Source organism: Hyperolius riggenbachi, chromosome 1, assembly GCF_040937935.1.
Source record: "Hyperolius riggenbachi isolate aHypRig1 chromosome 1, aHypRig1.pri, whole genome shotgun sequence".
NCBI classification, from domain to species: Eukaryota; Metazoa; Chordata; class Amphibia; order Anura; family Hyperoliidae; genus Hyperolius; species Hyperolius riggenbachi.
Window position 1 is genome coordinate 296,454,646 of NC_090646.1, and position 26,120 is coordinate 296,480,765.

General features: G+C 45.8%; 1 protein-coding gene across 1 annotated transcript in view; it reads left to right on the forward strand.

Annotated features, from left to right (window-relative positions):
• Positions 1–26,120, forward strand: part of ACSBG2 (acyl-CoA synthetase bubblegum family member 2) — a 256,592-nt gene that overhangs the window by 7,915 nt on the left and 222,557 nt on the right. The window contains exon 2 of the mRNA XM_068233748.1: positions 7,999–8,097. The gene's annotated coding sequence lies outside the window, so the exon portion shown is untranslated. The remainder of the gene's footprint in view (positions 1–7,998; positions 8,098–26,120) is intronic.

Genomic DNA, 26,120 nt, shown 5'->3' on the forward strand with positions numbered 1-26,120 from the left:
ATACTGTACAGCCCTGTCTGTCGCAGCTGGCCCTTGCTAATTGCTATACTGTGCCAGGCCCAGCACATTCAGTGCCTAGTGTGACTGCTGTACATTGTATTGTAATAACAGTCACTGCATAACTTTCACTGCACCTGTGTGACAGCATGCTGTTTTATATAGCAGTCCGTGCATACCTTATAACTGCACCTGTGTGACAGCTGCACATTGTATTGTAATACCAGTCACTGCATACCTTTCACTGCACCTGTGTGACAGCACGCTGTTTTATATACCAGTCCGAGCATACCTTTTAACTGCACCTGTGTGACAGCTGCACATTGTGTTGTAATACCAGTCACTACATCTGTGTGACTGCACGCTGTTTTATTTATCAGTCACTGCATACCTTTTCATTGCACATTGTTATACCATACCAGCAGTCACTGCATACCTTTCACTGCACCTGTGTGACTGCACATTGTTATACCAGCAGTCACTGCATCTGTGTGACTGCACATTGTATTATACCAGCAGTCAGTGTATACCTTTCACTGCACCTGTGTGACTGCACATTGTATTAGTCAAGTCAGTGCATAACTTTCACTTCATCCCCCCCAATATGGACAAAACAACAGGCAGAGGCAGGCCACCCAGCAAGTCTGTTCAAGGTCATGCTGTCGTGATTTCGTGTGGCTCTGGACCAAAGTACAGTGTTCAGAAGGCACGTACCATCAACCCCCAAGATTGTCAGGAAGTAGTTGACTATTTAACACAAAACACCTCATCTTCCTCAGCTTCCGCGTGGAACCGTGACATACAGTATACTGGGGACACCTATACTGTAGACCTGGCTATCTATACAGAAGACACCTACAGACCTGGCTATCTGTACTGGGGACACCTATAGGCCTGGCTACCTATTCTGGAGACACCTGTAAACCTGGCTACCTATACTGGGGACACCTATAGATCTGGCTATCTAAACTGAGGACATCTATAGACCTGGTTATCTATTCCGGGGACACCTATAGACATGGCTACTTATACTGGGGACACCTATAGACCTGGATACCTGCACTGGGAAAACCTATAGACCTGGTTACTTCCACTGGGGATACCTTTTGACTTGGTTACATATACTGGGGGCACCTATTTTGGGGGAACTGCTGCCAGATTGACTATTTTTGGGGAACTGCTGCTGCCAGATTAAGTGTATTTTGGGAAACATTTGCCAGATTATGTGTATTTTTGGGAAACTGCTGCCAGATTGTGTATAATGGGGGAACCACTGCTTCCAGATTATGTGTGTTTTGGAGGAACCACTGCTGCCAGATTACATGTATTTTTGGTGAGCCGCTGCCAGATTACGCATATTTTGGGGAGCCACTGCCAAATTATGTGTATTTGGAGGAACCGCTGCTGCCAGATTACGTCTATTTTGGGGGAACGACTGCCATATTATCTGTATTTTGGAGGAACCTCTGCCAAATTGCATGGATTTTTGGTGAAATGCTGTCAGATTACATGTATTTTGGGGGGAAACACTATGGCAGAGTTCAATCTTCCCCGGCAGACCTTTTACACTACTGCTAAGGTCATGCATTTTTGCCCCACCCATGACCACGCCCACATTCTGTTGCGTGACCACACCCATTTTTCGACGCTTCAGGGGTTTTTATCAGTATAAAATATCTGTTGTCAGTAAATTATTATATCTTAGTCTGTAAAAATATAACATGAAAGGTGGGTAACACTGGTATGGGGGCCCCATAATTTCCTATTGCCCGGGGGCCCTATGAGTTGTCAGTCCGGCCCTGTGTCAGACCAATAGCGGTGGTTTTGTTTGTTAACTTCACCATTCAAATAAAAGTTTGCCTCATTACTGAACAAAATCTTCTGCGTAAACTGAGGGTCCTGTTCCAATTTTTGTTTTGCACATTCTGCAAATTCAGCGCGCCGATATGGGTCATCCTCACTGAGATGCTGCAGTAGCTGGATTTTGTAAGGGTGCCATTTGTGAGTACCCGTGACATGCGGCAAGTGCTACGCTGTGGGCTCTTGCTGAATTAAGCTAGGACAGCCACTGATGTTTCTTCATTAGTGACAGATTTCATGCGTCCACGGTTTGGCAAATCCAACACTGAACCAGTTTCACGAGACTTAGCAAGCAGTTTGCTAACTGTAGCATGGGAGATAGGTGGTGTTGTAGGGTGTCTTGCATTGAAATCTGCTGCAATGACCTGGTTACTGCGTTCACCAGACATCAACACAATTTCTATCCGCTCCTCACGTATTAATCTCGCCGACATGTCAATGGCTGTAAACAAAGAGAAACTTGTAAATAACTTATGAAATAATAAAGTTACGTTAAAACCAAGCACACCATTGTTTTTCTTGTGAAATTCCCAATACGTTTGATATGTCACATGACCCTCTTCCTATTGAAAAAACAAATGTTGGATTCAAAATGTCCGACTTCAAAATGGCTGCCATGGTCACCACACATCTTGAAACGTTTCTCCCCTCACATATACTAATGTGCCACAAATAGGAAGTTAATATCACCAACCATTCCTATTTTATTAAGGTGTATCCATATAAATGGCATGCCCTGTATATTGAACTATATTACATGATAATTGGTTCTAAACAAATTCCAAGCATTTACTTTTAATTAGCTAAAACACTAATTTGGTGTTGTTTAAATAAGATTTATCATTTTCTAAAACTCAACATTTGTTATTCTTGGTTAAGTATATCAAGCCCGAGTACCCCTGAAACCATCAGAAGTACCCCCTGGGGTACACTTACCACATGTTGAGAACCTCGGTCCTAAACAATTGACTGGCTGAAAATCGTCCGGAAACAACTTGTCATAACATTAACAGGAAGTGAAAACTTGCCCAATCCGATAAATGAAAATTAACAGAAAAATGATCGGGGATCATTTAGGAATTTGGGCCACTAGTGGCCAACTTTAGAGTGATTAAGATGTAGAATATCTAATCACTTCAAATAGCTGTTTAAATTTCAATATTTGTATTTAAAAGGAGTTTGGCCGCTTTTCTTACTTTAACCAGTTGCGGTTTTTAGATGTGACTGTGAGAGTCACATTCTGCACTAAATGCCTCCATGCGCACTCATGTGCGCCCCCTTCGTTCCTGCTTGTGCACACACATGCACATGTGTGCTCCGGTTTAACCCCTTAACTTCCAAACACGTACTAGGTACGTTTTGTCAGGCAAGTGTTTTAACTGCCACCACGTACCTAGTACGTTATTTGGCAGTTTGTCCCCCAGGAAGCAGTGGGGAGGGGAGCCGACATCATTCCTCCCTCAACATGGGCCCCCCTCCTCTGCCTCCCTGCAGAGCTGGAGCTGTGATTGGTGTGTACTCACACACCAATACTCACCCAATTGCTCGCTCCATGCCACGTGTCCCTGTGCCTGCAGCCATCTTCTCACTTCTTCCTGTTTAACTGTATGACGCATGATTACTACGCAATATACAGAGATAGGGCGGCTGCCGGAGGGGACACTGCATGGAGTGAGCGATCGGGTGAGTAATTAAACACTGCACCACTGTGCTCCAGCTCTGCAGGGAGGCAGAGGAGCAGTGCTGATGTGGAGAGAAGGAGGATGATATCGGCCTCCCTCTCCACAGTGACACCTATACCTACTACTCAGGCGAGAGTTGGTCACCGGGCCTCGGTATATAGACACTGTAATGCGGGGAGTTCCACTGGTCAAGAGGGTCATCACACCTCCAGAATCAACTCCAATGTACATGCATTCGATAGGAACTCAACCCTCAGCGGAAAAATTTTCCAATGCTTCACTTTATTTATGCTTAATTGCAGTATACACAGTATATCAAAACCAGCTGGTTTTGATATACTGTGTATACTGCAATGAACCCGCTGAGGGTTGAGTTCCTATGAAATGCATGTACATTGGACCTATGCCTACTACCAATACTGTGGGCACCTATACCTACTGCCTATACTAGGGCACCTATTCCTGGCTGTCTATACTGGCTGCACCTATATCTGGCTACCTGTAGTGGCGGCAACTATACTGGCTGCATCTATACCTGGCAACCTGTATTGGCAGCACCTATACCTGGCTATCTATACTGGCTGCACCTATACCTGGCTACCTGTCCTGGGGAATCTATTACTGCCTACCTATACGGGCTGCACCTACATCTGGCTACCAGTACTGGCGGCACCTATACCAGGCTACCTATACTAGCTGCACCTATACCTGGTTACCTGTACTGGCGGCACCTATTCCAGGACAGCAAAGTGGGATACCAATTTTGTCAGTAAACATAATTCTTCTTTGAAAAAAAAAGCACAACACAAAAATATTTTATTTTTTTATTGCACTTTTTTTTTACATAGTAAACCTATTAAGTGCAAAATGTCTAAAAACTGCTTGGTAGTAGATGTTCGCTCTTAGGACTAATCGACTGGCAGGTAAAGGGTTAAAAGTGATTGATTGCTACTGTAGCAGCAATCATTCTCTAAACGTAAAAAAAAAAAAAAGTGTTATCTAACTAATTAACCCCTGGTGTCACCTATACTAAGGCCTCGTTTACACTTAATCAGTTGCTCTCAGTTATAACTGAAAGAAAACTGATTTTCAAAGTAATGTCCATGTTTTCCTATGGCACCTTTCACACTTAAAGAAAACCTGAACTAAAAATAAAAAGTCAAAATAAGCATACACAAGTCATACTTACCTCCTGTGTAGTCTACTCCTCAATCTCTTTTTCCTCTCCTGCGTCCTGTTTGTCCACTGTGATCAATGGAATTCTCCGTCCTCCATTTTGAAAATGGCCATTACACCATAACAGCTTTCTGGTCAGCACACAGTTAAACTGTAACAACGCCCACTTGAGCCATAGGGAAACATGGACACATCAGTTCTCCTCTCAGCTGTAACTGACAGCAACTGATATATAACCGACAGCAACTGATATATTTCAGTTCTGACAAAATGTTGTCAGAACTGGAAAGGATCACTGTCAGAAGAAAATGGTGAGTTTCTGAGAGAAACTGATGGCAAGATAACCATGTAATGTTCATTTGAAGTTACCTCGTGTTTATTTTAAATAATTTTACTCAGTATAGGTTCTCTTTAAAGCGTTTTAACTGAAATCTTTTTCACAATGCACTGCTATGGAAAAAACGTGTACCAACGCATACTAACGCACACCAACTCATTAAGTGTAAATGGGCCCTAATGCTGGGTACACACGTTGAGATTTCCCGCTCGATTCGTGGTTCGATTCGATTATTTCAAACATGCTCGATTGGGTTTTGTTCGTTCCTGCCGTCGATTTTGCATACTTAACATGAAAAAAACGATCGAAATCCAATCGAGCATGTTTGAAATAATCGAATCGATCTGTTCCATCCTGCGAATCGAGCGGGAAATCTCAACGTGTGTACCCAGCATTAGCCTTAAGATTCGTGGACACCTGTAATGGCTGCCGCCTGTAGCATTTGATTGCAATCACTAAGGCGACTTTTCAGGAACCAACACTATGTAGATACCATAAGTACTAAAAAAGTTATTGTTGTATTAACAGTTGTCACAGCCCCCTAGTGGCCGGAACGCAAATTGCCTTCCAATCGGTTTCAGCACACAGACCATGCAAGCTGTGGTCGCATTCGGTGCGCAGAAACCGTCGGAATTTGGGCAGCAGACCAACCAGAAGGGAGCCTGTGGGTTACGGTAATTACGAATTACACACTATTTCAGGGTATAACTGCCACCACCTCTGTTTTCTGAGACAGAGGAACTCACTGACTGGCTGAGCCTAGATCTACAAATAAAAACGGTTAAACACACTCTATTCTGTCTAGCTAGCAACAAAAGTAGCGTCTTTCCAGAAGTCTGAGTTCAGTTTCTGTATGGCTGAATAATAGGGTAGCTGAACAAACAACTGACGATAGCATCGGTTTATTAATGCAATATAAATAATTAATATATACAGACAATCATTAAAATCAACAATTACTGAGACATTAGTAGCGCAGTATGAAAAGAAAAGGAAAAAATACTTAGGTTCGTGGAAAGATGTCCTTTTGTGGGAAAACTTGTAAAGTTCAGTTTAGTTCAGGCAGGAGCAAAGTTCTTTTGTTTCAGTTCCAGAGCAAAGTCCAAACAAGATGGCCGCTAACCACGTGTCCCCTGGCTAGAAGCAGACAGGCTCTCATAAGTTGGAATTTGGAGGACTGAGGTCTGCCTGCTGGTAATGTGCTTTTGATGAAGCTGGTTCAGGGGTGTGGCAATGCCTGCCCCCTCTGAATTGCCAACCAATGACAGTTCATTCTCTCTGAGAGAGATTTGAGGTTTGAACTTATAAAATGTCGTAACTCATGGACGATACATGTCATATTTAGGTGGATAGCAGATTCATACTTGTCGGAAAATCCAGATTAATATGATATCAGACGTGACTACGGCAGCGGGTCAGGTTCCTGAGAAGATTCATACCGCAATAACTTGCCATGAATGTTATATCAGCATGTTGGACAGACTTTAACGAATAAGACTATATAAATTTCATAGCTGTGCGATACACGGCCCCCATGTAATAGACAAGAAATCATAGAACACATGCATTCAAATCTGCCCCTGTCGGTGCCATGGAGTCTGTGGGAAAGCAGGTTTTGAATAGACCTCCTGCTGTGAGGGAAGTGTCCTTCGCTGGCTCACCATTTGGTGACTATGGACATCTCCCTGAGGTAATTAAAAGTAAGCATTCTTCTTGGACACAAGCATTGTCCAAGCTAATTAACACCTCCCCCCAGGGCTTTTACAGGGATTCTCTCAGCTAATACCAAACCTCCCAGCTGTTCCTAGTCAGAGGGAGATTACACATCACATCTCGGTTTAACGATTTGTGTTGCAAACCGACCACAATTGCGTTTTGGCCGACTGGGCGTCGCCCGGCGTCACAACAGTGACTGCAGAAATGCCAAAATTGTCAGGAGTCTTACGGCTGGGGTCACACTTATCAGAATCGGATGCATTTTCCACTATGTGCTATGGGGAAAACACATGCAATTCAAATAAGTGTGACCCTGCCCTAAGGGGTAAAAACCCAGGAATGCAAGTGGTTAAAGGGTATTCAAGGGTAGTATTGCTATGTGTGAAAAGAAAATACCTTGATCCAATCAGGGAAATAGTTTTCTCAGATCATTACCCTTCCTCATCCACCCCTGGAGGTCAATCTTGATTGACTAGATCAGGGGTTCTCACACTGGGTGCCGCGGCACTCTGGTGCGCCTCGGGCACCTTTCAGGGGTGCCTGGGTGTGCATCCCGATCCTTTATGCGATACCTTCAGGTAAAGCAAACTTCACATTGATATACAATGTAGCTGCATTACCTGCTAGTTAACCTTTAGTCCCGCAACCATGTTTGAAGTTGAACATGACAGGAATCGCAGTGCCTAATAAGTATCATTAGCTACTAGGAGTGGGTCGTCGCCTGATAAGGGTCATAACGGCATTTTGGTAGTTGTTTTTGCCGAGGGGTGCCTTGAAAAAATTTCAAAGCCATCAAGGGTGCCCTCACCCAAAAAAGTTTGGTAACCACTGGACTAGATCATTGAACCATCCACCTCTATAAAACCCCATCTACACCATACAATTTTTTGTCCGATTCGATTCATTGATTCGAATGAATCCGACATGTCCGATCGGGATTCGATTCGATTTGCCATTGCAAAACAATGGCAAATTGAATCAAATCGAATCGAATCCCGATTCGGACATGTCGGATTGAATCGAATCAATGAATCGAATAGGACAAAAAATTGTATTGTGTAGATGGGGCTTTAGGGATGATCAATGAGATACAGATAATTTTACAAATACTAGTATATAAGACTGTGTGATTCATTTAAAGTGCACTAGATGCAAGAATATCTGTTAATGCGAGAACGTCTCTGTACTTACATCCATGGATTACATCTCTCTGCATCCATTGCGGCACAGGCATGCAAGAAACATTGCTGGGAGCTACATACGTCTGGTCCAAGGAGAAGATGTCACATCCTGCACAGGCCAGGGACCAGAGGAGCAGCAAGTAAGCAGGTAAGTGTCACGATTAGTGTCAGCAAGTACAAAAATTTGATTCTTTGGTGATGTGCAGTATCACCAAACAATACAGATACTATATGTGATTATAAGGTGATCTGCAGAATCACCAATAATGCAAATATAGCAACACTGAAGAATATTGTGATCTAGTCACACTTTATTGCACTGTGTGTAGTGATTGGTGCAAACAGTAAGTACTGATAGGTTTATCACTACCTCACCAGAGGAGCTGGTGGGTACTAACAGTACTGAGCACCTCACCAGAGACAAGGGCTCTCTGGTGAGGATAGAATGGTCATACTAATCGGGTTGGCAATAGGCAGGCAGATACAGTCCAGAATCGTAAGGCAGAGAAGAGTCGGTATAACAGGCAAAGTTGGCAACAATATCAGATGGGCTAAAGTACAGATTCACTGAGCAGAGAGAGATAACAGTTTCCAGGCAGAGTAGGCAACGAGATCAGATGGGCAGAGGTACAGAATCACTAAGAGTAAGAATAGTCAGAACGAGCCAGAGTCATAACAAATAATACAGTAATATAGCACAATCCTAACACTGTGTGAAATCCCCGGTTTCCTACCGGATCAAAGCACACCGGATCTAACTAAGGTCTGAGCGCTAGCACGAAGTGATCGCAACAGCAGACGAGTTGCCACTGAATCCGCCGTGCTTAAGAAGCGGAGGAGACCCTCGAGGCACGCCCACCGCTCTCAACCAATAAGCCGCGGCGAGCGTACCCTCTGACGTCAGCCGACCGGCCGGTCAGCTGACGCGCCTCTTCCTGGCATAAAGATCCTGCTGATGAGCATGCGCACGTGCTAATGCACCTCTGTGCCTGCGCCTGCGCAGTACAGCCCGGAGGACGTCCGATGACGTCAGCGCGCACAAGTGACACGCAACTTGGAGCGCAGAAGCAGCCCGACCTGGCAGCCGGCCTGGCCAGGTTGAGATTGCCACCGGAGACCACCGGGAGCCTGCGGAGCGGCGCCGAGGGCACCTCCTGCCTGCCACGGGCTGGAGGAAGCCCCAGGTAAGTGGATTTGGATTTCTATTTTTTACAGCTCCTGCGTGAACCTTCCCTTTAAAGCCTTCAGTGACCGATCACCATTAACCTAAGAAATCAAGGCTTGCTAGTCCATGTCACGAGGCTGCAAAAGATTTTAGGATGGAATCCCTCCCAATGATCGCTCATCTATGGATTACGATCAGGTCTCCAGCATTCAGTATTCTGGGACATTCAGTATTCGACCACCAATAGCCAGATCAATTGGTGATATAATGGCAGATATAATAAAGTAAAAAAGACAGTCTAAGTTTTCACTGTTTTATTAAAGAAGCCACCAGGCCAATAGAAGTCACTTGGACCTTAACCACTTGCCGACCGCCCACAGCCGATGGGCGGCGGCAAGGGCTGGGCCCAAATGACCGCAATACGCCCATCGGTGGGCGTGGTTATGCGGCGATCGCGTCATCAGCCGCCAGCGACAGGCTCCGCCCACCTGGCGCAGTAACCCGCCGGCCGTTCGGAAGCGTCGGCGGGTTACTAGCTGCAAGATCGCCACATGTAAAGTGTATAATACACTTTGTAATGGATACAAAGTGTATTATACAGGCTGCCTCCTGCCCTGGTGGTCCCAGTGATCGAGGGACCACCAGGGCAGGCTGCAGCCCCCCAGGTAAGCACCCAAGCACACTGATCTGCCCCCCCTTCCCTCTGATCGCCCACAGCACCCCTCAGACCCCCCCCCCCCCTGCCCACCCCTCAGACCCCTGTTTTCACCCAATCACCCCCCTAATCACCCATCAATCACTCCCTGTCACTATCTGTCAACGCTATTTTTATGATTAGGTCCTAAACTGCCCCCTGGGTGCTCCTGATCACCCCCCCCCCACACTCTCAGATCCTCCCCAGCCCCCCCCCCCCGTGTACTGTATACATCTATCCTCCCCTGTAATCACCTGTCAATCACCCGTCAATCACCATCTGTCACTGCCACCTATCAGATCAGACCCTAACCTGCCTCTTACGGGCATCTGATCACCCACACCATCAGATCGCCCGCAGACCCACCCTCAGATCACCTCCAAAGTGCATTGTTTACATCTGTTCTGCCATCTAAATCACCCACTGATCACCCATACATCACCCCCTGTCACTACTACTCTTCAGATCAGACCCCTATCTGCCCCTAGGAAACCCAATCACCCGCCCACACCCTCAGAACACCATTAGACCCCCCCTGACCCCCCCCCCGTGTACTGTATACATCTATCCTCCCCTGTAAGCACCTGTCAATCACCATCTGTCACTGCCACCTATCAGATCAGACCCTAACCTGCCTCTTACGGGCATCTGATCACCCACCCACACCATCAGATCGCCCGCACACCCACCTCAGATTACCTCCAAAGTGCATTGTTTTTTTTTGTATATTCTTTATTTGTTCAAAAGGGAAAATAACAAGCAATAGAACAGTACAGCATTTTTGTCAATTACAGTACATCATGAGTAAGACACAATCAATTGAACCATGAAAAAATGTTTCATATAGTGCGGACTTCATCATAGCTCACTCAATGAGGTGTTTTAGTGTTAATTCAAGGGCACTGTTAGCTATAAACCTAATGTGAGATGAGGTATAGGAGTTCAAAACCATTAGCACATAGTGATAAGAAAGTCCAGGTATTTATCCCCATACCTTCTGTTCTGCTTTTCTTTCCCCCTTTGATATTTTCTGTGGTAACCCCTATAGGATTCCCCACCCTCCCCCCTATTCCTCTGGTCACTGCACCCTCCATCTGCTATGTGCTAGATATTGAAAATTTATAGTCAGATCATTTGCCTATTACATGAACGCCCAAGGGCCGCTTGTCATTTGTAAAAAGATATGCCAAATTAAGTCAATTATACTCCCAGTAGTGTCTGTTGGAACTCTTCAGAGGTTCTAAAGTGGTTCCAAAAGGACCATGTCTTCTTATATGTGTCCGAATTATTAGAGGCCACAGAGGTAAGGTCTTCCATCAGTTCCACAAAATCCAGTTCCCTGACTAACTCTTCTGTACCTGGTGGGGATGATTGATTCCAGTGTCTCAGAATAAGGCACTTTGCTGCATTTAAAATGTGTCGAACAACTGAGTGCTTATATTTTTTCATCGTCCAGTCATTAAGGTGTAACAGGTATAATTCCGGTGTGAATAACACTGGCCTGTCTGTGATAGCCTTAAGGAGTCTTTCAATTTTCCTCCAGTAGTCTGATAAACCCGAGCATGACCACATAATGTGCAGCAATGTGCCTCTCTCTGTTTGGCACCGCCAGCAAAGATCTGTTTTTTCAGGGAAAAAAGCGTGTAATTTGGCGGGGGTAAAATACCACCGTGTAAGAAGTTTGTAATTCATTTCCTGTATTCTCACAGACCTTGAGGATTTATGGGCGTATATACTAATTTTTGTTCTTTGGTCAGGTGTGAATGTCTTACCGAGTTCTCTCTCCCATTCTTGGAAAAAGGATAGTCTTGGATTAGCCAGGGATGTCAGTATGGTGTATATTGAGGAAAGAGTTTTTTTTATGGGATCTGAACCTGAGCACAGCTCCTCAAAATCAGTGTTACGTCTTAGTTGGGAAGGCTGGATGCCATTATGGGTTAAAAAGTGTCTATATTGAAAGTATTCCCACCATTGTATATTTGTGGTATTAAGTCTCCTGATTTCTTCTAAGGAGGCCCACCCATCCCCATCACACATCTCTATGAGGCGTATATTTCTTGATCTCCGTAGGGCATTTCGTCTGAATTCCGCGCTATCATCCCCTATTGATGGGCTGTTTGACAATGGAAGCAATGGAGAGGGAATAGGTGCAAGGCTCAGGTTGTTATTCACCTTGTGGAAGGTAACTAAGGTAGAGTGACATAGAGGCGGCAGTAGCCAAGTGGGTTTTGGTCTATCTATGGTCCACACTAGACTAGATAAAGGAAATGGGGATAAGGAGGCCTCAAGTTCAACCCATTGTTTATATTTCTGATGTCTGTTCCAATCTACCACTCTAGTGAGGATGGCTGCAAAGTAGTATCTCCGCACACTGGGCAGGGCCACTCCTCCCTGCTGCTTAGAATTATAGAGAACGTCCCTCTTTAAACGTGGGGGTTTATGTTTCCAGACATATTTGTTAAAGGTTGATTGCATACGTTGGAGGTAGTGTAAAGGGATTCTAACTGGCAGTGTCTGAAATAAATATAATAATCTGGGCATTATGTTCATCTTGATTACAGAGATCCTGCCAAACCAGGACAGATGTGGGAGATCCCATTTCTTAAGGTCCTTTGTAAATGTGCTGAAGATTGTGGGAAAATTAAGCTTGAAGACCTTTTTGAGAGAGTCTGAGATGTATGTTCCCAAATAATGGATGGCTTTGGGATTCCATTTGAAGGGGAAGTTCTGTTCAATATGTTCGACTTCCTTAGCTGTTAAGCCTACATTAAATGCTTCACACTTGTCAAAGTTAATTTTGAAAAAAGATAATCTCCCAAAACGTTCAAACTCTGCGATTAGGTTAGGTAGTGTGACTGTTGGATGTGTTAGAAAGAATAAAAGGTCATCAGCATATGCTGCTACCTTGTGGTTAGTGCCACCTGCTTTTAGACCTGTAATATTCGGGTTTCCCCTAACTGTGTTCAGGAAAGGCTCCAGGGCAAGAGCGAAGATAAGTGGGGATAGGGGACAGCCCTGTCGAGTACCATTGGTGATATGCAGAGAGTTAGATAGGATGCCGTTCACTTTAACCTTAGCTGTTGGACTAGTGTAGAGGGCATTGATACAGGACAGCATTTTTTCCCCGAGGTTAATCTGCTGCATGACTGTTTGTATCCAGCCCCAGCCCACCCGGTCAAAAGCTTTTTCAGCATCTGTAGAGAGTAACATGCATGGGGTTTTGCTTGACCGGGAGAGCTGGAGGAGATCAAGAGCCCTGATTGTATTATCCCTAGCTTCTCTTTGTGGTATGAAGCCAACTTGGTCCCAGTGTATTAGGAAGCCCATGTGCTCTGCTAATCTGTTTGCTAGAGCTTTAGCAAAAATTTTAATGTCAATATTGAGCAGCGAGATTGGTCTATAGCTGCCGCATGCTGCAGGGTCTTTATTTGGTTTGGCTATCACTGCAATATGAGACTCTAGTGATTGGACTGGGAGGGCAGCACCCGATTCTCCTTCTGCTAGTCTATTAAACAGTCTACATAGATAGGGGGATAATGTGTTTCTGTATTTTTTGTAGTACTCGGCAGGGAATCCGTCTGGACCCGGAGCCTTTCCTGGCTTAAGGCCCAAGATGATCTTTCGTATCTCGTGTTCAGTAAATGGGGCTTCCATAGTCTTTTTCATGTCCTCTGTTAGTTTGGGCATATTTGAGCGGAGGACATAGTCCTTAATGTCTAGAATGTCTGGAGTCTTCACCCTCCCATCTGAGTTCTGGGTTAAGTTGTAGAGTGTATGGTAAAATTCTTTGAAGGCGTTGGCAATGGACTCGCTTCTAATGTGTTTCCTACCTCTGTGGTCTACAATGTGTGCGACATATGTTTTTTGCTGTTGTTGCTTTAGAGCCCGTGCTAACAATTTACCTGGTTTGTTGCCATGTAAGAAATGTGTGTGTTGGCATCTCTGTGCTGCCTGTTTAGCCTGGTCTTGTAAAATCTTATTTAGTTGACGTCTAGTCTCAAGGAGTTTTGTCTGTATCGAATCATTAGGTTGTCTCTTATGTTTATATTCCAAAGTACGGATATCATCTAGTAGTTTCTTAATTAGTTCACCTCTTTCTTTTTTCAGCTTGGTGCTGCGCATAATTAGAAGGCCTCTCATGACACATTTGTGCGTTTCCCAGAGGATGGGGGGCGACACATCTTCAACATCGTTTAAATTAAAAAAGTCTCTAATTTTGTTCTCGATCTCCCTGGCATCACACTCCTCCCTGATCATGGAAGTATTGAGCCGCCAGGTAAAGGGAGTATCTCGTTTCGCTTTGCAGTTCATTGACATGTGAACAGGAGCGTGATCAGAATACGTGATCACCCCTATATCCGATGTGATAAATTCCGATAATAGATTGTGGGAGACCAATATGTAATCTAGTCTAGAGTACATCTCATGCATTGCTGAGTAAAAGGTGTAGTCTTTAGTGTTTGGATGTGTCACCCTCCAAATATCAACGAGCTGTCTGTCATGCAAGGCCCTCTTCATCCGGTTCAGCTTAGCATATGAAATACTGCATCTCCCGTGAGAGGTGTCTAGGGCAGGGTTAAGTGCAACATTTAAATCTCCACCCAGTATGATGCTTCCTTCTGCGAAAGTTTCTAGATCTGCGAGGAATTTTAATAGAAATTTATCCTGATCAATATTGGGTGAGTAGGTTGATCCTAGTGTGTATTTTTTGTCTTTGATTAGGCATTTCAATAGAAGGTATCTGCCTTGTGGGTCTGATTTCATGTCCACGGCGGTGAAAGGTAGATCGTTGCTAATGAGTATAGCCGTACCCTTGGTTTTGGAATCTGGGGAATTAGAATAGAAAGAGATAGGGAATCGTCTATTGCGTAGTTTAGGGTGATTGTCTTCCTTAAAATGGGTCTCTTGAACAAGGATAATTTGTGCCCTTTGTGCCCAGACATCTCTCAGGAGGATGCTTCTTTTTTCAGGTATATTAAGGCCCTTGGCGTTAATAGTTAAAATTTTCATGTGATCCATCGCGGTAGTTTAAGATAGGAAGCTTGGTGGGGGTGAGTGACCAGAGTTAACCCATTGTTTTTGAACAATAACCATAACAAGGATATGTCATAATTACATTGTATTCTTAAGATAAAAGTGGTCATAAGAAAAGTACCCCCTAACATGAGAGTCATAGCCTTATTAACTTCCTGCGCTAGCAGGAATCTCCTACGAGGGATATAGGAAACCATTGTCCACCGCGAGAGTGGGCAATCCCTTCCCATCTCCAGCTTCATTTTGCAATAGTGAGATTTGAGTGTGTACAAAATTATTAGTATCGCATAACTTGAAAATGTGCCATAACAAAGCAATTATACCCCTAGAACTAGGTAAAAGTAACTTTAGAAGTGGGAGACATGGAACCTGTCTCCGTTCACAAGGAATTATATAGGCTAATGTAGCTGACAGTTAATCAGTGAGATGTTTCCACAGAATTTAAGATCAGCTAAACAGTTTGAGTGATATAATGTACCCTTAATTTCGCTAACGCGTGAGGCACCCTGCAATGGGAAGAGACAGCATATGACTGTATTTAGTAGAAGGCCCGGAGCCGCGCAGCCGAGGTGCGGTGGTAGTAGCCACAACAGCAGTGGAGCTTTTGAATGGGAGCGAGAGTAATAGAGGATGGGACGGAGAGAGGCTGGGATGGGAAGGAAAGGAAGGAGGGGGTCAACCCGTATTGCATCTATTATCCACCATAGTGCGGTACCGTATCGGGTGTTCATTTTAATGATAGGTTCGAATAAACACCCATAGGGTGTATGCTAGAGATATACCACATAGCAGTAGATGATAAGAGGCCCCCACGATGAGACGCCCACGTGGCCTGAAAAAGGTGCCCAATGATGGGGAGCCTAGATATATGCTCCAGGGTATGGGATAGGCGTCCCATCCTGGGGGACTCCGCACATGTGTAGAGGGGGTCTGTAGAGGGTTTGCTCATCGGGTAGGGAGTCACTCACTTTCAGATTCTAGTGTGGGCATACAAGAACATTAAGCTGGGTTCAAGCTGCACATATGTGTTCGGCAAGTGAGTTATAAAGGTCAATACTACGGCACATCCCATGAGACTTATTACCGATCTTTCTCATTTTCCCTGTGGTTAGCGTTGCAGGCCTAGAGATGCTGGCATTATCTCCCACCCGATACGTGTCATGACGTTATACAGACATCAGTATAGTACAGAAGGCAATACGTTTATACAGATAGCATACGGAGTGAGTAGGATTGTTTCATATCCCCATATGAGGGAGCTTAAGCATTTATCTCTCCTGAGGGCGAATCAGGTCGTGATTAGTATAGGAAAAACTCGTAGTTCCCTTTTTATTAAATTGCGGCTCCATGCCATCATGTGGATAAAGAAGTTTTCCGTATATTGTGAGTTCAGACATATAGATGCGGAGTCCGAGTTCCATAGAGTTAACCCCATTGGTTTCCCTTATCATTTAGCAAAAGTCTCTCGGCGTCCCCCCTCCCTCCCTCGATCTAATAACCGTACGGCTCCATACGAACTCCAGTGAAGAGAGTTCCGTAATAAAAGTATATTAGTAATACAGTATGATTTTTAGTTAGGCGTCTCCTCTCCATATGATAGATAGCCTATGCAGGGTGCAATAAAGGAAATAGTGTGTAATTTAAGGGTGTGAGTACTTATCTGAATCCACGAACATAGAGTATGAACCTCACTGCTTCACTCTTGTTGTTGTTGCTGCTGTTGCCGTTTGTCCGGTCTCTGCTTACGCTGTCGTTGCGGCAGGCCTGTGACCACTTGATCTGGCTGCCATTCTGGTACTTCTACCGGTAAAATGTCGAGCTCTTTAAACAGGTCAGGGAGATCCGATGGTAAACGGAGAGTAAAAGACTTGTCTTGTTTAGTAATGTGCAACTGAAAGGGAAAGCCCCATTTGTAGGTTATGTCGTCTTCCTGTAGTACCTTCAGTAGAGGCTGTAATGCCCTCCTTTGGGCCAGTGTGCTTGGCGCCAGGTCCTGAAATAGAAGTAGCTTGTGACCTTCATGTTCAATGGTGACCGCTCTCCTCGCCGCCTGCATAATGGCGTCCTTAATGGTATAGTGATGAAGGCGACATATGACATCTCGAGGTGGGTTATCAGAAGAGGGTTGGGGTCTTAACGCCCTGTGGATACGATCGAATCTCAGAGCAGCGTCCTCCGGTTGTTTGAGGAGAGCGTTAAAGATGGCCGTCACCACTGGCGTGAGCTGCTGGGTTGACACCGATTCCGGTAAGCCTCGGATTCTGATATTGCAGCGTCGGCTTCTGTTTTGTAAATCCTCTAGGCCTGACCGAAGTGCAATATTAGCCGTTTTCTGCTTCTCATTTTGTGCTACGAGAGTCCGGATCTCCGCTTGCATGGCGGTTGTCTGAGCTTCAAGTGCCGCTATGCGCCCACTATGATCCAGGACTTCCTCTTGTATGTCCTGTAACTCCGCTCGTGTGGCGTTAGTAATGCGGGTGCCCAGTTCTTCTAGATCTGCTTTTGTAGGCAGATTATACAGATAATCGCGAATCTCGCTCAGGGACTTGGCTGTTGAATCATCTGTGTCACTTCTCTTCTGGGCCTTGCTGGCTGGAGGCGAGGTGTCGGCCATCTTAGATGGTGTTTGTGTGGCCTCGTTTCTCTGGAGGTATTGAGTTACCTTGGATTGGACAGATGAGTTCTGTTTTTTCTGCTTTTGTGGCGTATCTGTGCTAGATGTTCTCTTTGACCTCCCCGACATAGTTTAGACTCGAAAATTGGGGGAATTGCCTTGTCTAGCGAGCTACTAGATTGGAGTGAGAAGGGAGCCCATGGAAGAAGCGTCCTCACGCGGCCATCGCACCAAAGTGCATTGTTTACATCTGTTCTGTCATCTAAATCACCCACTGATCACCCATCAATCACCCCCTGTCACCACCTGTCACTGCTACCCATCAGATCAGACCCCTATCTGCCCCTAGGGCACCCAATCACCCGCCCACAGCCTCAGAACGACCTCAGACCCCCCCCCCCCCCCAGACCTCCCTCCCCCTGTGTACTGTATACATCTATTCTCCCCTGTAATCACCTGTCAATCACCCGTCAATCACCCCGTCACCACCTGTCACTGCCTCCCATCAGATCAGACCCTAACCTGCCTCTTACGGGCATCTGATCACCCACCCACACCATCAGATCGCCCGCAGACCCACCCTCAGATCACCTCCAAAGTGCATTATTTACATCTGTTCTGCCATCTAATCACCCACTGATCACCCCCTGTCACTGCTACCCATCAGATCAGACCCCTATCTGCCCCTAGGGCACCCAATCACCCGCCCACACCCTCAGAACACCCTTAGACCCCCCCAGACCTCCCCCCGTGTACTGTATACATCTATCCTCCCCTGTAATCACCTGTCAATCACCCATCAATCACCCCCTGTCACTTCCACCCATCAGATCCGACCCTAACCTGCCTCTTACGGGCATCTGATCACCCACACCATCAGATCGCCCGCAGACTCACCCTCAGATCACCTCTAAAGTGCATTATTTACATCTGTTCTGCCATCTAATCACCCACTGATCACCCCCTGTCACTGCTACCCATCAGATCAGACCCCTATCTGCCCCTAGGGCACCCAATCACCCGCCCACACCCTCAGAATGCCCTCAGACCCCAGCCCGGATTACCTCGCCAGTGCATTGCTTGCATCTATTCCCTACTCTAATCACACCTTGAGACACCCATCAATCACCTCCTGTCACCCCCTAGCACACATACCCATCAGATCAGGCTCTAATTTGCCCCATGTGGGCTCCAGATCACTCGGCCAAACCCTCAGATCCCCCTCAGGCCCCCTTCCGATCACCTCCCCAGGGCTTTGATTGCATCTATTTTCCCCTCTACTCACCCCCTGAGAAACCCATCAATTACCTCCTGTCACCGCCCTAGCACTCCTATCCATCAGATCAGGCCCAATACAACCTGTCATCTAGGAGGCCACCCTGCTTATGACCGGTTCCACAAAATTCGCCCCCTCATAGACCACCCGTCATCAAAATTTGCAGATGCTTATACCCCTGAACAGTCATTTTGAGGCATTTGGTTTCCAGACTACTCCTCACGGTTTTGGGTCCCTAAAATGCCAGGGCAGTATAGGAACCCCACAAGTGACCCCATTTTAGAAAGAAGACACCCCAAGGTATTCCGTTAGTAGTATGGTGAGTTCATAGAAAATTTTATTTTTTGTTAGCGGGAATTGATTTTTATTGTTTTTTTCACAAAGTGTCATTTTCCACTAACTTGTGACAAAAACAAAATCTTCTATGAACTCACCATACACCTAACAGAATACCTCGGGGTGTCTTCTTTCTAAAATGGGGTCACTTGTGGGGTTCCTATACTGCCCTGGCATTTTAGGGGCCCTAAACCGTGAGGCGTAGTCTAGAAACCAAATGCCGCAAAATGACCTGTGAATAGGACGTTGGTCACAGGTCATTTTGAGGCATTTGGTTTCTAGACTACTCCTCACGGTTTAGGGCCTCTAAAATGCCAGGGCAGTATAGGAACCCCACAAGTGACCCCATTTTAGAAAGAAGACACCCCAAGGTATTCCGTTAGTAGTATGGTGAGTTCATAGAAGATTTTATTTTTTGCCACAAGTTAGCGGAAATTGATTTTTATTGTTTTTTTCACAAAGTGTCATTTTCCACTAACTTGTGACAAAAAAATAAAAATTTCTATGAACTCACCATACTACTAACGGAATACCTTGGGGTGCCTTCTTTCTAAAATGGGGTCACTTGTGGGGTTCCTATACTGCCCTGGCATTTTAGGGGCCCTAAACTGTGAGGAGTAGTCTAGAAACCAAATGCCTCAAATTGGAAATTGATTTTTATTGTTTTTTTTTTTTCACAAAGTGCCAATTTTCGCTAACTTGTGACAAAAAAAAAAATCTTCTATGAACTCACCATACTCCTAACAGAATACATTGTGGTGTTGTCTTTCTAAAATGGGGTCACTTGTGGGGTTCCTAAACTGCCCTGGCATTTTAGGGGCCCTAAACCGTGAGGAGTAATCTTGAAACCAAATGTCTCAAAATGACCTATGAAATCCTAAAGGCACTCATTGGACTTTGGGCCCCTTAGCGCAGTTAGGGTGCAGAAAAGTGCCACACATGTGGTATCGCTGTACTCAGGAGAAGTAGTATAATGTGTTTTGGGGTGTATTTTTACACATACCCATGCTGGATGGGAGAAATCTCTCTGTAAATGGACAATTGTGTGTAAAAAAAATCAAAACATTGTCATTTACAGAGATATTTCTCCCACCCAGCATGGGTATGTGTAAAAATACACCCCAAAACACATTATACTACTTCTCCTGAGTACGGCAATACCACATGTGTGGCACTTTTTTGCAGCCTAACTGCGCTAAGGGGCCCAAAGTCCAATGCGCACCTTTAGGCTTTACAGGGGTGCTTACAATTTAGCACCCCCCAAAATGCCAGGACAGTAAACACACCCCACAAATGACCCCATTTTGGAAAGTAGACACTTCAAGGTATTCAGAGAGGGGCATGGTGAGTCCGTGGCAGATTTGGAAACTTTTTTTTTTTGTCTCAAAGTGTCATTTTCCGCTAACTTGTGACAAAAACATAACATCTTCTATGAACTCACCATGCCTCTCAATGAATTCTTTGGGATGTCTTCTTTCCAAAATGGGGTCATTTGGAAGGTATTTATACTATCCTGGAATTTTAGCACCTCGTGAAACATGACAGGTGCCCAGAAAAGTCAGAGATGCTTCAAAATGGGAAAATTCACTTTTTTCACCATAGTTTGTAAACGCTATAACTTTTACCCAAACCAATAAATATACACTGAATGTTTTTTTTTAAATCAAAGACATGTAGCACAATAAATTTGGACAAAAGTGTATACAGAAATTTTACTTTATATGACAAATTTTATCACAGAAAGTTAAAGAGACACTGAAGCGAAAAAAAAAATATGATATAATGAATTGGCTGTGTACTATGAATAATTACTAGAAGATTAGCAACAAAGAAAATACTCTCATATTTTTATTTTCAGGTATATAGTGTTTTTTCTAACATTGCATCATTCTCTAATATGTGCAGATTACACAACACTCAGCATTCAAAATGATTCTTTCAGAGCAGTCTGTGAACTAATGACCTCTCCTCTAGCAGAGGAAAAGAAAACAGTTGAGATAATAAAAGTCAGAAGACAGCCCTCTCCACGACTTTTGAAAGTCGTAGAGCTTAATGGCTTTTTTGCATAGAGATAACAACTGGAGTTTCTTAACTCTTCCTGTACTGGAAACAATTAGACTGATGTATCTGATCTTAATGTTTTATTTCTTAGCTGTACTACACATACAAATCATAATATCATAATTTTTTTTTCGCTTCAGTGTCTCTTTAAAAAAAAACAACATTTTTTTGACAAAATTCATGTCTTTTTTGATGAATATAATAAAAACTAAAAATCGCAGCAGCAATCAAATAGCACCAAAATAAATCTGTATTAGTGACAAGAAAAGGAGGGAAAATTCATTTAGATAGTAGTTTGTATGACCGAGTAATAAACCGTGAAAGCTGCAGTGGTCTGAATGGGAAAAAAAAGCTCTGGTCCTTAAGGGGCGAAAAGACTGTGGTCCTTATGTGGTTAAAATTCAAAATATAAAAACATTAGTAAAACTTACATCCGGGTCCCTAAACAATAGAGAACCCCCCTCCCCAGCTAAGATGTGCTCTGTGCAATAAATCCCAACAGGGATTTATTGCATAGAGCACTAGAGAAATGCATAGAGCAAAGGAGGTGGGAACATCTCCTTCCTGACTAGTTTTGCACTCTTTAAAACTTTCAATTTGTTGCCTGCCGCCCGCTCTCTTGATCCCCTGAGGATGCCAGATTGCAAAACTAGTCAGGAAGGAAATGGGTGGCACCATACATTGCCCTGTTTGGATTTTTTGCATAGAGCGCATCTTGGCTTTGGGGTTCCCTATTATTTAGGGCCCTGGATGCACAGGCGCCTCATTCACCAGGCAGGTATAAATTCTTGCCTAGAGCGGCAGGAGGAGGCAGGAGCACTGCTGCACTGAGTAGTGAGAGAAGAAATGCCTCTCAGCTCACTCAGGTATCAGTTTACACTACAGCAGCAGCTAACTCCAGCGCCTGAATAGACTCATAACTGATTCACTGACTAAGGCTGGTTTCACAGTGGGACGTTAAAGTCCCACGTTACAGCAGCCAGTAACGCAGCCTAACTCACAGCACTATAAAATCAATTGTGTTGTTCGCAGTGCCCACGTTGCGTTACATAGTAACTCAGCACGTTTAAACAAAGTGCTGCATGCTGTACGTTATACTGGGCTAAGCAGCGTTAGACTGCTTGCACATGCTCAGTAATGTTGGAGGAGGAGGTCTCCCCTCCTCTTCCGCAGCCAGCCACATAGCTAATTAATATTCACTGCACTGCAGAGACTCGTGGTGGGACTGTAGTGTTGTCCGGATCATGAACGAATCGTTCATTTGATCCAGATCTTTTTTGTTAGTCGAATCATCCGGATCATCACAATGAAAGATTCAGTTCACAGTGGATGTCTGTCTGGAAGAAACAGGAACATACAGAATGTACAGCGCAGGGAAAGTCCTGTCCTGCTAGTCATTTCACCCAGTCTGCTTCCCTAGTAAAATGATTCAAATGATTCGGTTTAAAGATAAGGATCTTTTCAATGATCCGAATCCTTAAAAAGATCCGGACTTCCTACCACTAACGGCTGCTTTGAGAGCTGCATAACGCAGCTCAATCTGACGTCCAACTTCAACACCACCATGCGTTGCGTTAGGGGCACGTTATGCGACCATAACGTCCCCTAAAACGCAACGTCTTGGTGTGTAAGTAGCCTGATTCATTCAGTTTCTCCAGCTCAATGATTCAAAGAACCACAATAATGAGTCAGTGAGAGAAGGCTCAGAGTACAGCATCAGCTCCTGAGTCCTGACTCTTCACTCTTAACTGATTCACTAATTCATTCAGTTCCTCTCTCTCTGCTACTGGTAACTGCATGGATGTAGAGACTGAGTGTAGCAGCCAGGCATGGACTGCCCCCCAGGCCGCCTTTTATTCAGTGTTTTAGGGCTGGGCTGGTGCCTGGTGTATTCAGAAACTGTCTGGTTTCTCCCCATTGTTATAATGACTGCATGTGGAGATAAGGTGTTAAACAGGTTGAAAAGTTTTGACAGTCCCTAGACTCCATGAGGGCTGCTTTCTGACTTGTGTGAGAGACTGGCAGGGACAGCAGTCCTATTACCGGCAACTAGTCTCTGTGTAATGTGGGACTGCAATACAGATTAACTCTCTGCTCCATCTCCTGCTATTCTCAGTATCACTCCACTCCTCCTCTCTCTGGGCTAGTGCACGACAAAATCGCAATAGCAATCGCTAGCAATTTGCAAATGCGACTTAATAATTTGGGCTGAGGCTGCCATGATAACGGGCCTCAAGTCTATGTTTCCCCCCCAGGCCAAACGGTCCCAGTCCTCCCCTGGTAGCAGCATAGTGTGTGTGTATAGTGTATGTCTACTGTGTGCTGTGTGTGTATAGGGTGTGTGTGTGTATAGTGTGCGTGTGTACTGTGTATAGTGTGTGTGCGTGTATAGTGTGTGTACTGTGTGCATTAGGACTGGCCTTTGCTATGAGCGACAAGGGTGCCATGCTCTGAAGGGCGCATGCGCCCTGTCGCCCCTTGCCGCCCTGCTGTCTCTCCGTCTCTAGTTAGAGCAGGACTACAAGAACATGGTTGTCGATGTCCACAAATGCAGACAATCGGCGGCCATTTTCTTGTAGCCCTGCTCTAACTACTGATGGAGCGGAGGCAGGGAGAGAAGAGTTACGTCGGCGCTGGAGCTGGATGTCAGGTGAGTCAGTCTCTGCCCGGCCAGCTGCCGCAGAAGGGGAGGGGGAGGATTGCCTGGGGGCATACTGGGGCAAACTACCTACACTGGGGGCATACTACCTACATTGGGGGCATACTGGGGCAAACTACCTACACTGGGGGCATATTACCTACACTGGGAGCATACTGGGGCAAACTACCTACACAGGGGGCATACTACCTACACTGGGGGCATACTGGGGTAGCCAGAGAGGTGCCCCCAGTATAGGTAGGTAGCCAACAAGCTTGTTCCCCTCCATGCAGCCACCTCCTCTATAGCAGTCCCCGGCCCCCTAGCTAGCCGCTACACAAGACCTCAGATCAGCACGACCCGCTGTGACAGGAGAGTGGCTTCTGTAGCAGCGTATATACAGGAACCACTTACTTGCTGTATATACGCCTTTGCCAGGGGAACCGCTCTCCTGTTCCTTCATCACGCAGTGCAGCCTGCATCGTATGATGAAGGAACAGGAGAGCGGTTCCCCTGGTAACGGGGCATATACAGGAAGTAAATACTTCATGTATATGCGCTGCTACGGGAGCCGCTCTCCTGTCACAGCAGCGCAGTGGGTCATGCTGATCTGAAGTCTTGTGTAATGTAGCAGCTAGAGAGGGGACAGGAGACTGTTGTAGAGGAGGCGGCCGCCAAGAAGGTAAGACAAGCAGCGGCCACAGGGAGGGAGGTAGGCGGGCGAGATGCCACAATGCCGCCTCATGTACAGGTTTCACCTGGCGTCATGGGCAGGCCTGCGCTGCCTGTTCATATGAATATGGTTCATATTCTTATAAAACAGTGTGTGGCTGGGTGGGAACCTAGGACCCTTGTTTTTTACCTGGCTCCTGAAAGGCATGTCAAACTTTTGGAAATTACTTCTGCTTATGTCATATTGTTGCAGGATGCTACAGAGTTACCTTTACAGAAGCCAAGGAGACTCTAGCTACAAACTGAACCTGTTGCAGCAACTGGACCTTGTAAACTGGACCAAATCATTTTTTCTTTCCTTAACCATCTTAGGCCCGGTTCACACTTGCGGTTTTGCAAAAACCGCACCGGATGTCCGGACCGCACCGGAGCCGGATCGGACCTGAACCGTACGGTTCCTGTCCGGATCCGGTCCGGTTGCATACGGTTTCCGTGCGGTATGAACACGGTTGCGGTCCGGATCCGGATTCTAAAAGAGATAACAACCTGTATAAAAACAAAAAAAAATGTTGGGGTCTGGGAGGTCAGCAGAAGGGGGACCTGTGGAATCAGGCCCTCCGCTGTTTAGCACTCACCACCACCTCCAACATGCTGCCAACATCTCCAGCTCGTGCTGCTCCACTCCAAAATGGTTGCCCATGTGTCCCCGATACAATATCGCCGCAACAATCCTCATAGGAAGTGGGGTAGAACATCCGGATTTTTTGCCAGTGTGTTGTGCGCTCTCCGGTTCTCATTGGTTTCCATTGGCCGGATGGTGCAGTCCGGCTCCGCCCCGGATACGGCTGCCGGAGGAGCCGGACCAAAAAATAGCGCATGTTGGAACGGACACCGGAGTCCGGATCCGGTCCGGCTCCGGTCCGGACGAAACGGACACATGTGAACCCTGGCATAGACTTACATTGCTATGCCGTGCGTCCGTTTCGTCCGGCCAGCATGCGGTGCGGCTCCGGCACGGCTATTCCGGATAGCCACCGCTAATGTGAACCGGGCCTTAGCGTTATGGACGAGCTCAGCTCGTCCATCACCGCCGATGGCTGCCGCACAGGCCCTGCTGGGCCGATTTTGTTGAAATAAAAAGCAGCAAACGCAGCCAGCACTTTGCCAGCCGCGTGTGCTGCCTGATCGCCGCCGCTCTGCGGCGATCCGCCGCTAGCAGCGGCGAAAGAGGGTCCCCCCAGCCGCCTGAGCCCTGCGCAGCCGGAACAAATAGTTCCGGCCAGCGCTAAGGGCTGGATCGGAGGCGGCTGACGTCAGGACGTCGGCTGACGTCCATGATGTCACTCCGCTCGTCGCCATGGTGACGAAGTAAGCAAAACACGGAAGGCCGCTTATTGCGGCCTTCCGTGTTACTTCTGGCTGCCGGAGGCGATCGGAAGAACGCCTCCGGAGCGCCCTCTAGTGGGCTTTCATGCAGCCAACTTTCAGTTGGCTGCATGAAATAGTTTTTTTTTTATTTAAAAAAAACCCTCCCGCAGCCGCCCTGGCGATCTTAATAGAACGCCAGGGTAGTTAAAGGAGAACTGTAGTGAGAGCTATATGGAGGCTGCTATATTTATATTCTTTTAAACAATACCAGTTGCCTGGCAGCCCTGCTGATCTATTTGGCTGAAGTAGTGGC